At 34.6% G+C, this 17,500-nt stretch overlaps 1 protein-coding gene and 1 long non-coding RNA gene across 19 annotated transcripts in view; one reads left to right on the top strand and one right to left on the bottom strand.

The window, feature by feature from the left end:
* Positions 1–2,227, top strand: part of LOC118447529 (uncharacterized) — a 60,657-nt gene extending 58,430 nt beyond the window's left edge. For all 5 annotated transcript variants that reach the window (XR_014982882.1, XR_014982881.1, XR_014982879.1 and 2 more), the window contains exons 3-4: positions 1,662–1,884; positions 1,947–2,227. This is a non-coding gene — a long non-coding RNA (uncharacterized LOC118447529). The remainder of the gene's footprint in view (positions 1–1,661; positions 1,885–1,946) is intronic.
* dlg1 (MAGUK family member discs large 1) overlaps positions 1–17,500 on the bottom strand; it is a 462,366-nt gene that overhangs the window by 160,045 nt on the left and 284,821 nt on the right. The window lies entirely within an intron of this gene.

Genomic DNA, 17,500 nt, shown 5'->3' with positions numbered 1-17,500 from the left:
TTACAATGAAAATCATCTTCGCGCTAATGTAGTTAATGTTAATGCTAGTTCATTAAAATAATTAAATTCATATTGTTCCATTCTATTTACCCTTTCGGTATAGTAACGTTGCTGTTACTAATGTCATTATTACTAATTATTATTAGTACCATTACTATTATTAATTACTATCAATATTTATTATCATTAATGATACGATATAATGTTATAAAAACGTACGAGAGAGATTCACTTTATCGATTACTTTTATATTGCTATAATGTTATTGGAACGAAAGAATGATGTTTGGAATATATTTTTGTTTTAATTTTTGTCAAGATGTTTAAAGAGAAAGAAAGATAAAGAAAAGTAAAGAAAAAGAAAACAAAATATTCGAATAGTAAGAGTTCGAAAGAAAAATTTTTCCTTTCGAGAATAGATTTACTCGTTGAAACGGGCAATACGTTGTAGGGAAAAGAAAAGACAAATTCTAGCAATCGCATATCATCTGTTTACGTAAAAGTAAAGGAAATAAGACGAAGAAGAACGAAGAAGAAGAAAAAGAAGGGAAAGGAAGGATAAAAGAAATATCCAATCGGAGTCGAGGATCCAATTCCTTTTGGGGTGTAATTCGCAAGCGGTCGAAGGGAACGTTATATCCGAGATACGGGTTCGAGAAGTTGGCTCGGGTAGTAGCTTAATTATTTAAATGTAATCCAGTTACGGCATTTTGCATGGTGAATTATTCAATTGGTCGGTGAGAGGGGAGACGGATTGTATATCTTTTCCTAAGTGAAACGAATCGACGACTCGGTGGACGCGAGCTTGAAAACTAACCTGAAATAATACATTTTAAACTTACGACTACGAGAATACTTTTTATTCGTTTAGATTCGTCCTCTTCTGTCTCATTTTTCTTTCTTTACTTTCTTCCTTTTCTCTCTCTCTCTCTCTCTCTCTCTCTCCCTCTCCTTCTCTTACGTGCGTCCAATGATAATGGTATCTCTTTCTTGACATTCTTACGGAAACGTTAGTAAACTTTCGTTTACATTGTAACAATTCACGAATGATATTGCGGTATATTAAACATTACGATTCAATATTTTCTTTAAACGTTTTAATATGAAAACTTTAACAATGATATTACAAAATGTTAAGTTAATATACTTGTATATATGCATAAATACATACATACATACATACATACATACATACATACATACGATCGTTGTAGAAGCAAAAAAAATGATAGTATAATAATATATAGACTTTGGGTATTCGTTGCATGACGTTTATCTTTCTCGATGGTAAACGAAGGATCGACAATGAAAGAAGCACGAGCTTACACTGTCGATCCGTCTCATCCAATATTTTGTCGGCTAACTTTTAGGTCGACGATTGTTCGGTACGTACTATTTGATCGACGAAATATACCTACGTAGTTTTTTTCAAATTGAATAACTTTTACGATCACGATTTTTTTCGGTTTTTTTTTCATCCCTCTCTCTCTCTCTCTCTCTCTCTCTCTTTCTTTCTCTTTCTCTCTCTACTTCTATAGAATTTATGTTTCTCTTATCGACTAGAACGAACAATGCCATAACATTTGTTCTCCCTCTTTCTCTCTCTCTCTCTCTCTCTCTCTCTCTCTCTCTCTCCTTCTCCTCCTTTATACTTTTTTAAAGAACGGTGACTGGCCGTTACCATGGAAATGTGCGTGCAAAATTTGTATCCACGACTGCGACCGCGGCTGCTGGGAATTCGAGAAAAGCTCTCGTTGAATTACGAGCCACTAAAGAGGCTCTGCGTGAGTCGTTTTCGCGTTCTCCGTGCAATACTACCAGCAGCTACCAGCACCACCCACCATCACCAACACCATCATCACCATCACCATCACCATCACCACCGGTAGGTAACCACTACCATTGCATTCTCCCACGTACTGACAAAACGTGTATTCCGTTTTTCAGGTGGAAAACGGAGAAACGAATTTTCTAAAGAAACGCGAGCCTGCAGGAAAATGGATATGTCTCTCTTCTCGAGCAAACGTGCCCCGGGCAAGGTCGTTTCCAAAAGGTCTACTAAAACTGCGCTCCGACATGCACGATATTTTATTTCTTTTCTTTTATATTTGCAATTTTTTTTTTTTGTTCTTTTTTCCTCGCTTTTTTTCCTTTGCCTTTCTCTCTTTCTCTCTCTCTCCCTTTCTTTCTTTCTTTTATCCCGACGTCCGAACAAATATGAAATAAACCATTTCGTAGCGAAAAGTTCAAGAGATTCTTATAATATTGCTCTAATAATAATAATAATAATAATAATAATAATAATAATAATAATAATAATAATAATAATAATAATAATAATAATAATAATAATAATAGTAATAATAATAATAATATTGATAATAATATTAGAAATTTTTAAGATTTATTTCTTTAAGGAAATCAATGAATTATAGCACCTAGAGAAACTTGAGATAGTTTCGATCGTATTATCAACCAAAGGAGTCTATATGTCACACAACATACATCGATATATATTATATTAGCATGTTACAACTACACCTGAACACACATACACACACACACACACATATGTACAGGTATAAAAGTCAATAATTCTGTATTGAAATTTTGCGTTCAATCACGAGAAAATTTCTCGAATCCATTACTTTGAACAGATATAGAGAAAATGGGATTGATCGTGTGAATTTTTCATTGCTAATCAGAAAGAAAAGTTTGAGAAATATTGAACTAAAGAAAGAAGTAAAAAAAAAAAAGAATAGAAAAAAAATATAACAATAATAACGATTTACAAAATTTTCAAAATCACAAGATTTCACGAAAATGTTATTTATTTATTTTTTTTTCTTTTTTTTTTTGTGTTAACATAATTGGCGAATAATCTATTTAGAACGATCTCAATGTTTTCCATGTGACAATAGCATCACATGTTAGAGAAGATTTCGTTCGAATGCCGAACGATAGATAATACGTTCAAACATGAATGAATTATCGGCCCTCAGAGGGATATAGAATGTCCATACCAAGTTCTATTATATAACTTTGTGATTATACGTGTATCTATAAGCAAGAGTAGGATTAGTTGCATTAATCACGCTCCATTCGGAAAGGGGACCCCAATCTTACGTGTTACCATTACTTGTACGTGTACGTTAAGGACAGGAGTAAACGTAGGAGTAAACTAAGGTGGAAGAGGAGATGGAGAAGTGGACGCAGTGGTTTCTCGTGTAGGTGACCTGCAGATTAGTGGCTATGCCAGAGGCTTGGCTTCTTGCTTTGAGATGTCCTTGTCAAAGGGTTCGAGTCAGTTCTCTCCCTCTCCCTCTGTCTCTCTCTTTCTATATATATATGTATATATATATATATGTATATCTATCTCTATCTCTCTCGGTCTCTCTATGCATTTCCAGATAATTTAAACTGTTCTCTCAGTAGAGTCGACTCTAGCTTCTCGCCACTTGTACGAACAACCTACGTAGATACATACGTAGCATCTGCATATGCAACGAGAGCTCTGTTAATACGCCGTCGCTATATATACGCTATAAATATATATATATACATATATATATATATATATACGTATATATATATATATGTATATATACATACACATATATCTATTTAACTGTTGTTTTTCGCGCCGTATTACATCAGTAATATGGTAAAAGTTTTATTCGAATTAAAATGACATTGAAAGGGTGAAAACATGAAGGACGTGCGATGCATTCTTTTTTCTTTTTTTTTTTTTTTGTTTTAACTAGATACAATCGATTGTATTCTCAACAAAAGTAACTTAAAGGAATTACTATATAACGAAATGTTATATACATATATATATATATTTTTTTTTTTCTTTTTTTTTTGTATATTTCTTTTATTTGTTCTTTCGTATATCGTGAAAAGGAGCGAAAGAAGAATCGTTTTGATTCGAATCGAAATCCTACGTACATAGATATCCCTAACGAGCTAACTTTCGAAGCTCTATTCCTCGTTATCAAGAAAAAGGGACTATGACGATTACTCTCAGCGAGTTTGCCATTATCGTTCGTACCGTTCACGTTCGGTATCGCCGTCCGATAAGTAATCGAAAAGAGAGAGAGAGAGAGAGAGAGAGAGAGAGAAAAAGAGAGTCAACCAGCGAGGCACCCTCTTCTACGTCGTGGGTAACTTCGCGAGAAAGTAATTAGCAGAAATTGTAGGCGGCAATTAGCCGGCCCCCTCCATCTCTTCCCTTCCCGCCCACCCGCCCTCATCTCTCCCCAACCCCTCATACCATTTTCCTAAGAGGGTAAGTTCGAATTCGAAGAGTCCGAAGGCTTCAATTAGCGCGATAAACTTCCTAACTAAACTCGGCCGCCGGAGGCTCGCGTGAAAGCAACTACTTTCAACGTTCCACGTTACGAAGGAATATTTTAAAAGGACTCGGGAAGACGGACGAGCTTGCAAAATCTTATAAAGAACGAATATTTTCTTTGGACTTTTTATTTAATATACCTAAACGCACGTGAAATACAACTATAACGATGATATTTCATTGGAATAACAATTGAATTATAATCGAATTAAAGCTTAAAGAAAATATTGTCGAATGATATTTGGCAAAATTTCGTTGTTACCTATGTCATCTCACTTTTACAAATAATATACATTAACAAAATATATATATATATATTTCGTTAATTTCATAGTTGGAAATAAATGAAAATAAAGAAGAGAAGATAAAAAAAAAATATCTTTTGAAGATACTTTTTGAGACTTTGATGAGTACGATCGGAAACATTTTCTTTTTTTTTTATTTTTTTTTTTTTTTTCTTTTCAAAATTCGGCGATTTAAGATACGAGAGAGACGATAAGTATTCATTAAAAAAAAAAAATAAAGAAAAATACATCTCACGCGAGTATTTTTTCAGATCACAATGGATTTTGATGTATCTAATATGATCCGTCAGTCATCTCTCTTTAAGACGACTGCTTTTCATTAAATTGAAATGAGTGACCGATCGACCGAGAAGAGAAGGTTGTATCCTCCTTATAGAGGATGGCACCGTGCTGGAGGAGGAAGAATTAGAGGTCGTAGAAGCAAAATTACTTCCGTCGCTTCGGGGATCCACTTGGTAAATCCACTACGTAGTTGAGTTTATCCTTGAGAATCGATGAAGTAAAATGAACGAGGCGAGGACTCGAAAACGGTTACGTCCGTGTTTTCTATCTAAATAAAATCTATAGGGCACGACATGGCGTCTGGTATGCGAACAAACGTAAGCAAAGTTTCGCCGAGTCGATAAATTTATCTTAATGACGCGGAACGAGGGAGATCGGAAAACTGCAATATCCATCTTCCCTGTTTTCTATAATCTTTTATTCCCTTTTATCGGTCCAAAGAAAAGATAGAGACAAAGAGAGAGAGAGAGAGAGAGAGAGAGAGAAAGAGAGAGAGAAACTCGTAGCACAGATGCCATTTGTAGCATAGCTTCGCATCGATGAACAAAACTAGCTTTATTTCTTTTCCCTTCTCCTCAATCTCTCTCTCACTCTCTCTCTTTCTCTCTATCTCTCTTTCTCTCTGTCTCTCTCTTTCTCTCTGTTTTTCTTTTTCCTTCTCACTCTCTTTCTCTCTATCGAACGCAGCAGCCATTTACGCCGCATAAATTCGCGTATCGCCACTATACACGCGTTGGTATCTCTACGTCAAAGCGCATTGCGGCACTTTTACCGAGGCCTGTGCGGATTCACGAATTCGATATCAATTCTAAAGTAAAAAAAAAAAAAAAAATGAAAGAGAGAAAGAGAGAGAGAGAGAGAGAGAGAGAGAGATATCGCGATGTATTGAAGGTATAATGAAAAAAAGAAAAATGGCAGACGAATGTCACGATTAGGAACGATGCCAGTCGTCAATGCTTCGCCGAGTTTATCGTAATTTTTGTTACCACCGTGCCTTTTAATTAGGTCAATAAAGGCCGAACGTTTCGTTCGAGAAATTGGATTGATTTAAAGCGATTTTTCGAGGGGGAAAAAAAAGAAAAGAAAAAAAAAAGAGATGACGAAAATCCTTTTCTCTCGTGTATCAAAATTTATCGAATTGAAATTCGTACGATTTTCAATTTTCAATTTTCAATTTTCAATTTTCAATTTTCAATTTTCAATTTTCTTTTTTGATGTTCTTTTTTTCTTTTTTCTTTCTTTTTTTTTATTTTTTTTTTTTTTTAATGGACATTAACGACACAAAAATTTAAATACGTACACCGAGACAAGTCTTTAAAGGGATAGCTTTCAAAGTAATAATTTTTCTAATAATGGACGATGCTATGAAGAAATTAATAATATCTCTTTCGATTGGATACGATAAAATATTTTCATTAAAATCTCAATGTCTATTTTATTCTCTCTTCAAGATCTTTATAAATTTATCGTTGGAAAAGTATTGAAATGTTATGGAAACGAACGTATACGTTGTCGTTGTAATCTTTTTGAAATAAAAATTTTGATTGCGACAAAGTTAGGAAAATTTTCGTACGTCGAAACGAAAAGCCCCCGCGGAATTTAGTTATATCAATAGACAATAAGAGGAAAACGATTCAATTAGAAATTTCTACGAGGAACGCGAAGAATTTATGACCCTGTACTAGAAATTAGAGTACTATACTAAAATGATTTTTACGATCTACGTACATAAGTATTTATTTACGATGGATCAATCATTTCACGTGGAACACACGTCGTTATATTTTTCTATGGACCATTTCGATTATCTGTAGTAATAATAAATTGCTATATATAAACTATATATATATATATATATATATATATATATATATATATATATATACCTATACTATATATAAATTTTATTTCATTCAATGGTATTAAATGACAGCAATTTATTACGAATGTAAAAAACGAGGATCCATCCATCGAGTGTTTTGACGCTTAAATTAAGAAAAAAAGAAAAAAAAAAATTCAAAAAGTCGTGTTAATCGATTTGGCTTGTGATATATATATATATGTGATATATATATATATATATATATATATATATATATATACATTCTTGTACTATAATATAATGTCGGATATTCTATTCAAGACGCCACGAAAAAACAATTTTTATTATTCTAAGCATATAATAAAGGGATAATAATAAATACGATTATATATTTAAAACAATATTCTTACATAATCACATTTATTATTAATTCAAAGTAATTCTCTAATTAACGATAAAGATTCAAAATTTATTAATTGTTCATTAATATGTTCATTCAATATTTTACAATTATATACATTCATGTATGATCATAGTGATGGTCAGCGTGTTAAAAAAAAAAGTATAAAGTTAAAACTAAAACATTAATAAGAATTTTATTAAAATTTTATGTTAGCTAGTCATTGTCAGTTCGATATACAATACACGCATGAACACACACACACACACACACACATGTACATAGGTATTCGATAAAATATAAACCGAGATACGAACGAATGTGTTGTCGAGTCGATAATCAGACTGGTTTAGTTAGGCAAGAGCCAACGTTTACTAGCTTCACAAAGCTCCGGAACTAATTAAATAGACCACAGCGTGGTGGTAATATGACGCATTACTCGAATATCGTCATGCAAGAGTCGTTCCTCGGAGAGTGCATAGACGTACCTTCTATCACCGATCGGGGATTTGGTGGTTCGCGGTTTATTCCACCCATCGAAACATCGAATATTTGTCCATCTACCTACCAATCAGGGTACCATAGTCGTATCCCTGATCAAATTACAATCCTGTAAACTGCGAAGGGACCGTCGATCGGACGGTACTAAAACATCCTGAAAATCGAACTTGGAATAATCGTGTACCTAAACGATATCACGATGTCGTCTCGATCGATTCAATTAAAAATTTATTATTCTCGCGATGGGTAATTATTTGCAAAAAAAAAAAAAAGAAAAAAAAAAGAAAAGACGAAAAAAAAAAAAGAAAAAATTTACTTGACTGATAATGTATATTCTTTAAGAAGAAGAAAGAAAGAAAGAAAAAGAGAAAAGGAAAAAAGAAAAAAAAGAATAAAAGAAGAAAAAAAGAATCGTACAAATATCGAAAATATTGAAAAGCAATGTAAGTAATTATATTTGGGCTTGATAAAGGTTTCAAGGATTTTTATTCGACAACTCAATCACGTACAAATCGACATGGACCTTTGTGCTTTTGAAAATAGTAAAATGTCGTCAAGGTTCGACGGATAAGAGTCGTTGGAATTGTATGGAAAGCTGACTTGGCTCTCTCTCTCTCTCTCTCTCTTTCTTTCTCTCTCTTTGGTAATCCACCGGCCGAAGATCAAAGATAATCAGCGACTCCAACGTTCTCGAAGATGGTTCTTCATACGTCTGCGAAGTCTGTTTGATTTGCTTCTTTCCAAGAGGGGAAAAAAAAGGAAGCTTTTTGAGCCCAGAGAACTTGTAGAAAAATGAGAGAGAGAGAGAGAGAGAGAGAGAGAGAGAGAGAGAGAGAGAGAGCAGAACAGAGCAGAGTAGTTCACCGGGCTGCCAACTTTCGGAATACGCTACTCGAGCCTTGACGTCGCTCCAATAGTGAATTTATCATTTCGATGGCAGAGGAATTCCTGAATCATGGATTTCCTTTTATCTCGAATAAACGAATAAGAAAAAAGATCGGAATATATCCAAGACTTTCTCTCTTTTATCACAGCTATGTTTCCTTTTGCATTGTTTTCTTTTTCTTTTTTTTTTCATTAATTTATATCTTTTCTCTTTCTCTCTCTCTCTCTCTCTATATATATATATATATATATTTCATTCAGAATCTCGTTCGTTTATTAGATGAAATCGTTTTAAACAACTCTCTATTCGTAATCGTATCCTTCTTTCTTCATCGAAGGTCCAACGTGAGAGTAAATTCATTAATCGATATCTACCGGTATCCTTGAATTGCGAATTAAAGAAGGGTCATTCTAATTGACGAAATGAAATTTTCTCGAACTCGAGCGAAAAAGAGAGAGAGAGAGAGAGAGAGAGAGAGAGAGAGAGAGAGAGAATGAGTAAGTCAAATCTGATTCGGAAGAAATAAAGTATCCCTACGTGCCACTACCGAGATGGATCTTTAAATTGAATGATGCGCGCCGAGACTGAAATGTACGAAACGTTCGAAACAAACTTCTTTAACGATCCATAGATCGATCGGTGTCAGTCGGTTTTCTACATTTCGTGAAACGACGTTTCTCGTATGAACAACGTTAAGTGCAACTTTCGTGTTATAGAAACGTTCTTTCTTGGAAAACGAAAAGAAAAAAAATGAATAAAAAAAAAAAAAAAAAAAAAGGAAAAACAGGAAAAAAAAAGAAAAGAGAGAAAGACAAAGAAAGAAAGGAAGAAAATATTAAATGTTGCAAAGAATAGAAAAATCATTAAGTTATGTTTCAAACGTAACGTTTAAAGTAAAGAAAAATATAATCGAAGAGTTTACGAATTTTTAACAAAGAAAAAAAATTAAATAACGAGAAATAACTCTGACAAGAGCTTTGATGTAAGATTGAATTTTCTTTCGTAATCTGGTAGAGGTTGAGAGATTGGAAGAGAAAGAAGGAGAGAGAGAGAGAGAGAGAGAGAGAGAAAGAGAGAGAAGAGAAAGAGAGAGAGAGAGAGAGAACCTTTCCATACTTTGCGCGTCACATCACGTTACATTCGCAAGAAGCTTCATCTTGGATAAGCTCTTTCTCCTATGTAAAATGAAAAACGAAACTGTAGGAAAGAGGATCTAACCTCGATAAATTATTTAAAAAGGATCGATGTAAATAATTTCTACGAGACAAAAGTACTGGATTATCGCGTGGATTTTCGTTTTTTTTTCTTGTTTTTTTTTCCCCACCCCCTTTCTCTTTCGTCTCCCGATGAAAAGGACGGTTACGAAAACAATATATTTTTTTTTTTTTATTTCGTTATCATCGACACAAACTTTTTCTTCTTTTCTGTTTCTTTTTCCTTTTTCTTTTCTTTTTCTTTTTTTTTTTTTTTTTTTTAACCGAATTATCTAATCATCAACAACGAATACTTTTCGGGGACTTATCAAAGTGAAAGAAATAATAAAATTTTTATATGGTACGCGGGAGAAAAAAAAACTAATATTCATACTTTCGTTATGCGATATAAAAATATATATATATATACATATATATATATATTTTTTTTTTCTTCCTTTGATATTTTTTCCTTTTTGTCCTTCCACAGACGCGTATGAATATTTGAAGATTATCGTTGTGTAGGGGTCGAACACGAAGGGTAGCATACTGTTCAAAGAGCATCAAGAAATCGATTATCGTGCGCTGTACACTTCCATAGGCCACACGTTGCATTCCGCAAATGGAATATTCTCTCTGTCTCTATTCATCTATTTCTCTCTCTCTCTCTCTCTCTCTCAATCTCGTACTGAAACGAAGATACATCTAGCGATCTACCAACACGACTAAAATCTACATGTACATACATATAACGCGGAGTTACGTCATAGGCAATAATACATCTGCCAATCTCAGTTGTACCTTCGTGCCAATCTCACCAGCCAATTTTGCACCGAGTCGGAAGCCAATGCCACCGGATATGTACGCACCGTTAGATCGTTCCGATATCTTCCTGAACGATAATTGCGCCAAGTGGACAATGTACGCTCGATTAATCTTCCCGGGATCCGCGGAAAACTCCCTCGCAACGTGATAATAATCCGTGATCGTCGAATTAATCATTTAATTGTCGTTCCTACATTCTCTCTGATATCTATCGTTGCATAATTATCATCCAAATGAAATATTCACGTTTAGAAAGTATTTTTATACTTATTATATATATATACCATATTTGTTATATATATATATATATATATATATATATATATATATCCGGTTTTTTCAAAAAATTGGAATATTTCGTGAGTGATTGAATTTATAAAAAAAAAAAAAAAGAAACAAATTTTTGTAGAAATTTTTTTATTACGAAGTTAGTGAAAGGGCACATATCATATGGTGCCAGATGTTCTTTTTTTTTATTGATCGAGCAGTAGGGTAAATTACAAAGTTAAATTTATTTATTCTTTTTTTCTCTTTTAATGGAACTATATATTTTTTCTTATACGAAAATTCAATAATAAGATTGATATATAAGGTCATTTATATTTCATACTGTAAAATATTATAAATTATAAATATGTGAGATTGTCTTAAAGAGTATAACCCTATTTCGCTGACTGCAGGCTATTAGGGTGCATATTATAAACAAATATATATATATATATTTATAATATAGTTATTTATAAATAAGATATGATACGATCATGTATATATATATATCTGTGTTATTTGTTTCAAATGCATTAAGCTAACTTTTACAACTCGATTATCGATAGTAGTAGTAGTAGTAGTAGTAGTGTAGTAGTAGTAGTAGTAGTGGTAGTAGGAGAAGTAGTAGAAGAGAGGCTCGGAAGAAGTCTCGTACCAGTTGGCATAAACTCTGATCGTATCTTCTGAAGTAAACGTTGTTGAAACTGACTAACGTTGTTCAAGCCAGCTAATCTTTTCATGTTTAACAACGAATCGCCCGTATAACGTAGAGCATACTTCTCTCTAAAGTTTACAGGGAAGCGCCTATAACGAAGCCCTCGGAACGGTTTTGCACTGTTTTCCATATTCAATGAGTACGAGGAATATTTCCTACGAGGTAGAGATTCGCACCGATAAAATCTGCCTCTTGTGAATAGGCTGTTTGTTTAATGACGTTCATCACAACATCATCGTGTATACCGAATGACAATATAGTATATGATACTGTTCATAAGGATTTAGAAATTATTCGTTCGTCGGAATGAAAATTAAATGCTTTAAACAAATTTGCCATCGGGTATCATTACCAACACGAACAAATAAAGAAAGAATCCATTAACTTGGGATTTAGGTTAATAGACAAAAGTATCACTAGGAAAGTTCTCTTTCTCTCTCTCTCTCTCTCTCTCTCTCTCCCCTTTCTCTTTCTTTCTCTTTATCTCTTTACGAGTATATAAAAAGAAGAGAGAGAGAGAGAGAGAGAGCTTCGATTAAAGCTTCTCCGCATAACACTGTTATTGGCTGCAAGCCGTGGCTTCGTTGGAAAGATCGTAAATACGAGAGTTTTTAATAAAGGCGCTTAATATCATGCACATAGACGCGCAAGCGAATGCGCACGCAAACGTAAACGCACACACGTAGACATAACAACCGTGCAACGTTGGTCGATCCCTACGAAGAAAAAAAAAAAGAAAAAAAAAAACAAAAAATAAAAAAAAATAAGGAAAAAAAAAACAGAATAGAAGAAAAAAGATAAAGTCGCTAACTATTTTGTAATCTCTGCCATTCTCGAATCAGTTTGAATAAAAAATCGTTCTATAGAACGTAGAATGTAGAATTGTTTTATTTTTTTTTCGCCACGCGGATGTTGGCAAACATAAACGCAAATACAAACATGCACACGCACACGCACACACACACACATATACATACACACAAATAGACAGATATATAGACACCTTTCCTTTTTTCATTTCCATTAACCCAAATCTTGATTAGTCGATCGATTATACGAGATACGAAGATAAAAGTATAAGAGAACTCTTTCAAAAATGTTTATCTTCCAAAAGGGAAGTACAGTTTTCCTCCTTACGCGACACTTTTCACGTTTTAAAACATTCTTCTTGAAGGTAAACAGGGAAAGGAAACTTTTCCAAAGGAAATGTCCCGATCGTCGTTCGAAAAGTATCGGCCCGATTTTTGCGGTTCATCGGGCAAATATTTCCCCTTTCTTTCTTTTTTTCGTGCATCTAACGTAAAGAAAAAGAAAGAGAGAGAGAGAGAGAGAGAGAGAGAGAGAGAGAGAGAGAGAAAGGATGAAGGGCGAAGAGAATCGAGTCAAGAAAGAAAACGATTATTATCATCCGATCGGAAACCATTCAACTGATTCGCATAATCGTTCGATTACGAAATTATATTTCTCACTACTCGCAATTCTATATTCTTTAGAGGATTGTGCTGGGTCTGAGGGAGAGGCGGAGGGAGGGTATCCTTCTCGTCGACTAAAATTACGTATCCCATTTAAATATTCGTCGCGTCCATCAACGAACACACTTCCACTGGCATTCGAATAAATGCATTCATTCCATCACTCTCTCTCTCTCTCTCACCCTCTCTCTCTCTCTCTCTGGTTTTGTTGGGGATGTGTATGTGTATGTATTTGTGTATGTATGTGTATGTACGTACATACATATATCGTACAAACGGGAAAATTTAATGTGTTACTGTGGATACGTGCCGGAACGAGTTTGTAATAGTAACATTGGTGTTAGTTGAATCGACTGGTTCGTGTGTCCCATGATGCCGGCTTATATTCTGCGGTCTGTTTACTTTTTCATCGCATTAGCAAATTGCAACGGCGTAACACGGGAGAGCAGACCAAGGGTTCGGCAAATAAAATCGACGGTTTGCCATTCGTAGTAAACTTGAAAGAGAGAGAGAGAGTGAGAGAAGGAGAGAGAGAAAGAGAGAGAAAAAGGGAGAGAGAGAGAGAGAGAAAGAGAGATGGAGAGAAGGAAATAAGAGATAGATGGATGGATGGATGGACAGAGATAGAAATAGATAGATATACACAGAGAGAGAAAGAGAGAGAGAGAGAGAGAGAGAGAAAAGATGAAGAAAATGGAACAAGTGAGTAACATTGCCAAAGCATTGAAACTGTTTGTCAAAAACTCTTTTGTTTGTACTGCTTAATTACGTTAGTTTTCTTTCTAACGAGCTTGGCTTTCTGTTCAGCCAATTTCGAAAGTGTTCGTCGTTCTTTTCTGTCCGTTTCCGTTAAAGTAGAGGAATTCTTTTTCTTTTCTTTTTATTTTTTTTTTTTTTTTTTTCTTGAACTCCCTCCCCCGCACCCTCTTTCTCCGACTCCCATGTCCTACCGCCGGTACGTCTCAGCTTGCTTTCGTATGATACGTTCATTCTCGTATATCGATTCTACAGATTTCCTATTATTATTATCATTATTATTATTATTATTATCATCATCATTATCATTATCATCATCATTATTATTAATGGTACGGATTAGAGGGATAAACGATTAGGATTTATGTATTTCGCCGTTAGCGAAATTGTATTTCGCTAACGGCGAAAGGCCTATCTTTGCTCCTATCCAATTTCATCGACAAAAATGAAAGAACGTATAAGTTTGAGACGCATAGGATAATAATAGAAGGGAACGGGGATGTAGGTGTAAGTGTTGCTGATAGTGGTAGTGATGGTGGTGAAGTTGGATGGAGGTGAAAGGGGAAGGAGTACAAAAGCATGATCCATCCAGAATTTTTGCATGCAGATTGGTAGAGAACCCTGACCCGAAAGAAGCGCCATAAGAAGAAAGAACCAAGGATGAGGAAGAGAGAAAAAGAGAGAGAGAGAGAGGGAGAGAGAGAGAGAGAGGGAAGGAAGAAAGGAAGAAGGGATGGAAGGGTGCTCCTAGCGGAAGGTAATTTCGAGTTGGGGTAGATGTATGTCCGTGTGATAAAAGTAATGAGATCCATTATAACAAGGTGAGCTGTTTCCTTGCAAGGCGCCCACCAGTATCTATTCTCTTTTCTAGGAGGCTGTTGAGATACCCCAGACTCGGGGGTATCCTTTTTCTAACAAAGAGTGAAGGGGGAGGGCAGCGGCGTGGTACGGCGCGGTGGTGAAGGACCGTGGACCGGAGGGGGAGGGAGGGAGGTCGTAGAGATAGGGGTGTCAGGGGCAACGGGTAGGAGGGGAAGACTCGGGTAGATTTATATAACCATCACCGAAGCTCCTTGAAATATTTTTCTCCTGTCAACCTCCTCTCTTACGTGGATTTATTATCGACGAAACGCTTATGGTTGTCGTAAATATAATCCGATAAATATGCAACGACTATACTCGTTATATCTCTTTCCTTTCACTTTCTTTTTTTCTATGTTCTTCTCTTTTTTTCACTTCTTTCTTTTTTTTTTTTCTTTTCTCTTTTCTTTTTCCTTTTTTATTCATACGGTTTTTCCCTGTTTGTCTGTTTCTCTCTCTCTCTCTCTCTCTCTCTTTTTCTTTTTTTCTTAAAAATAACACGTTTAAAAATAATAATAGCTTATGAAAATTTGGTCGGAATTTCATCGAGAATCTCATTGGACGACGTAGTGGTACAATCGAATGGTTTCTCTCGATGCGATAGAGAAACAAAGCACGACCATCAAAAGAGAGAGTGGAGAGAGAGAGAGAGAGAGAGAGAGAGAGAGAGAGAGAAGTGGAGAATGGCGAGTGGATATACAGGAAAGTGGACGTTCAAATATTAGCGCTAGTCGAACGTACGAATAATCAACGGTATAATTCGAGCGCTAGTCGTCAATTCTTGAATGGTGAACACACACATACACACACATGTGATCGATAATAAATGTTCGGGTAATGATTGTACCATATAATATTAATGATGATCGAATTCATATAATATTTAATCGTATACGTACCACAGAAAAGAAAATATATTCGTGCGAGGAACGTACGGCTATCAGGATAGGATAAAATTTCAAAAAAACCGTGCGATGTAAATTTGCAAGAGGCAGCAAAAGAAAGAGAAAAAAATGAGAAAGAAAAGAAAAAAAAAAAGAAAAAAAAAGAAAAAAACAAGAAGAAGAAGAAGAAAAAACCGAGACGATAATCGAAATCGTATGAAGGGGTAAACGGGAAAAGGGAGTGAATATCTTATTCTCTATCTTTCTTTCTAACGGGTGCGATACGATCTGAAATTGAGAGAAAAAAGAAAAGAAAAATCAAGAAAAATAAAGAAGAGGAAAGAATAAAAGATTTTTGATGGTGTCGCAAGCGTATCTATCATAGATGAGGAGTAGTATCTCATCCTCGAGGAAAAATTGAATGTAGATATGATGGTAAATTTGCAAACTCGATTCTTCTTTTCTCGTTTGCACTATATATCTATCTACCTATCTATCTATCTATCTATCTATCTATCTATCTATCCATCCATCTTTCTATCTATCTATCTCTCTCTCTCTCTCTCATTCTCTGTCTCTTTTTCTTTATCTCTTCACGGTTCGCTACTCTTATGCTTCTTCGTTCCGATCGAAGAGAAAACGAGAGAATCGACAAGGCGAGTAAACGTTCGAAAATACGTCCTCATCGAGCCACGAAACGATCGAGTTCACGACATTACGACGATTCCTTCTCCTTATATGAAGCGAAGAATACGCGTGAAAACTTTACGAGGGGTTTTGACATAGATAGAGGAAGAAAGAAAAAGATAGAGAGAGGTGGAGGAGGAGGAGGAAAAGGATAGGGAGGGAAGATTTCTACCGTATTTTATATTCCATCCTTTCGTTTCCAAAGACAACCTAGAATAGTCGCCATCTTCTCAATCTAGAACGGAATGTTGAAAGATACCAAGGAAAGAAACCGCTAAGAAATATTTTAACATCGTTAGAATATTCAGTCTCTCGTATAACGGTCGACGCTTTCGTAGATTCAGAAAAGACTGTAGTCAAGATTCACTACTTTTCTCTTTCTCTCTCTCTCTCTCTCTTTCTCTCTCTGTCACTATCTTCTATGCTTCTCTCTTTCTCTTAAAAGAATAAACGTCCAATGAAATTTGTAGCTCATACGTGCTGGATACCTTGAACGGGTCTTATAATAATGTTTTTCTTTTGATAAATTTGAGAAACAGTTCAAACACATTTTCTCATTCTCCCACGCATATACCGATTGTATATATTTATTAGTGAAAGAAACGAGAGGATAATACGCGAAACGTTATTTATTTGTTAAAGTAATGTTAAATCTTTCGATTTGATTTTCTTTTTTTCTCTTTTTTTCTTTTTTTTTTTTTTTTTTTTTGTTTACCTTCTCTTCTTTCTTTTCTTGTTTTCTTTCAATCTTTTTTCCTTTTTAAACCAACGCGTCGTTATTTGTCTCGTCAAATAGAAATATGTCATGTATAGAATCGAATCGAATCGAATCGATTCGAATGGTGTTTCGTTTATACGCAGAATCAAGAAACTCGTTAATATTTCACGCGAAATGTGTTACGCATTCGAACACAGATTATTATTTAAGTTTAAATACGATATATGTATATATATATATATATATATATATGTATGTATATATATATAAATATATATATATATACATATATGTATATACAGGTGCGAATAAATTACAGCGAATACCTCCCCATCGACAAGTTAATATTCCATTCTTGTTTGCAACAAAGCTTAAAGCGGAAAATATGCACGAGCTTAAAGGGAAATACTGTGTATACAACGAAATTTGAAATTACACTGTTCGCAGGTATGTATAATCAAAGAACGCGGTAACCCCGCTGAAAAAGATACTAATTGCGAGTTTACATACGAAACGGAATTATTGTTTATCGTGGTAAAGAGTTTTATGATTCAACGAATAAAACTTCAA

The sequence above is a fragment of the Vespa mandarinia genome, chromosome 1 (assembly GCF_050613455.1).
Source record: "Vespa mandarinia isolate Hongniang chromosome 1, ASM5061345v1, whole genome shotgun sequence".
In the NCBI taxonomy this organism is placed as follows: domain Eukaryota; kingdom Metazoa; phylum Arthropoda; class Insecta; order Hymenoptera; family Vespidae; genus Vespa; species Vespa mandarinia.
This window is presented reverse-complemented; position numbering and strand designations above follow the sequence as displayed.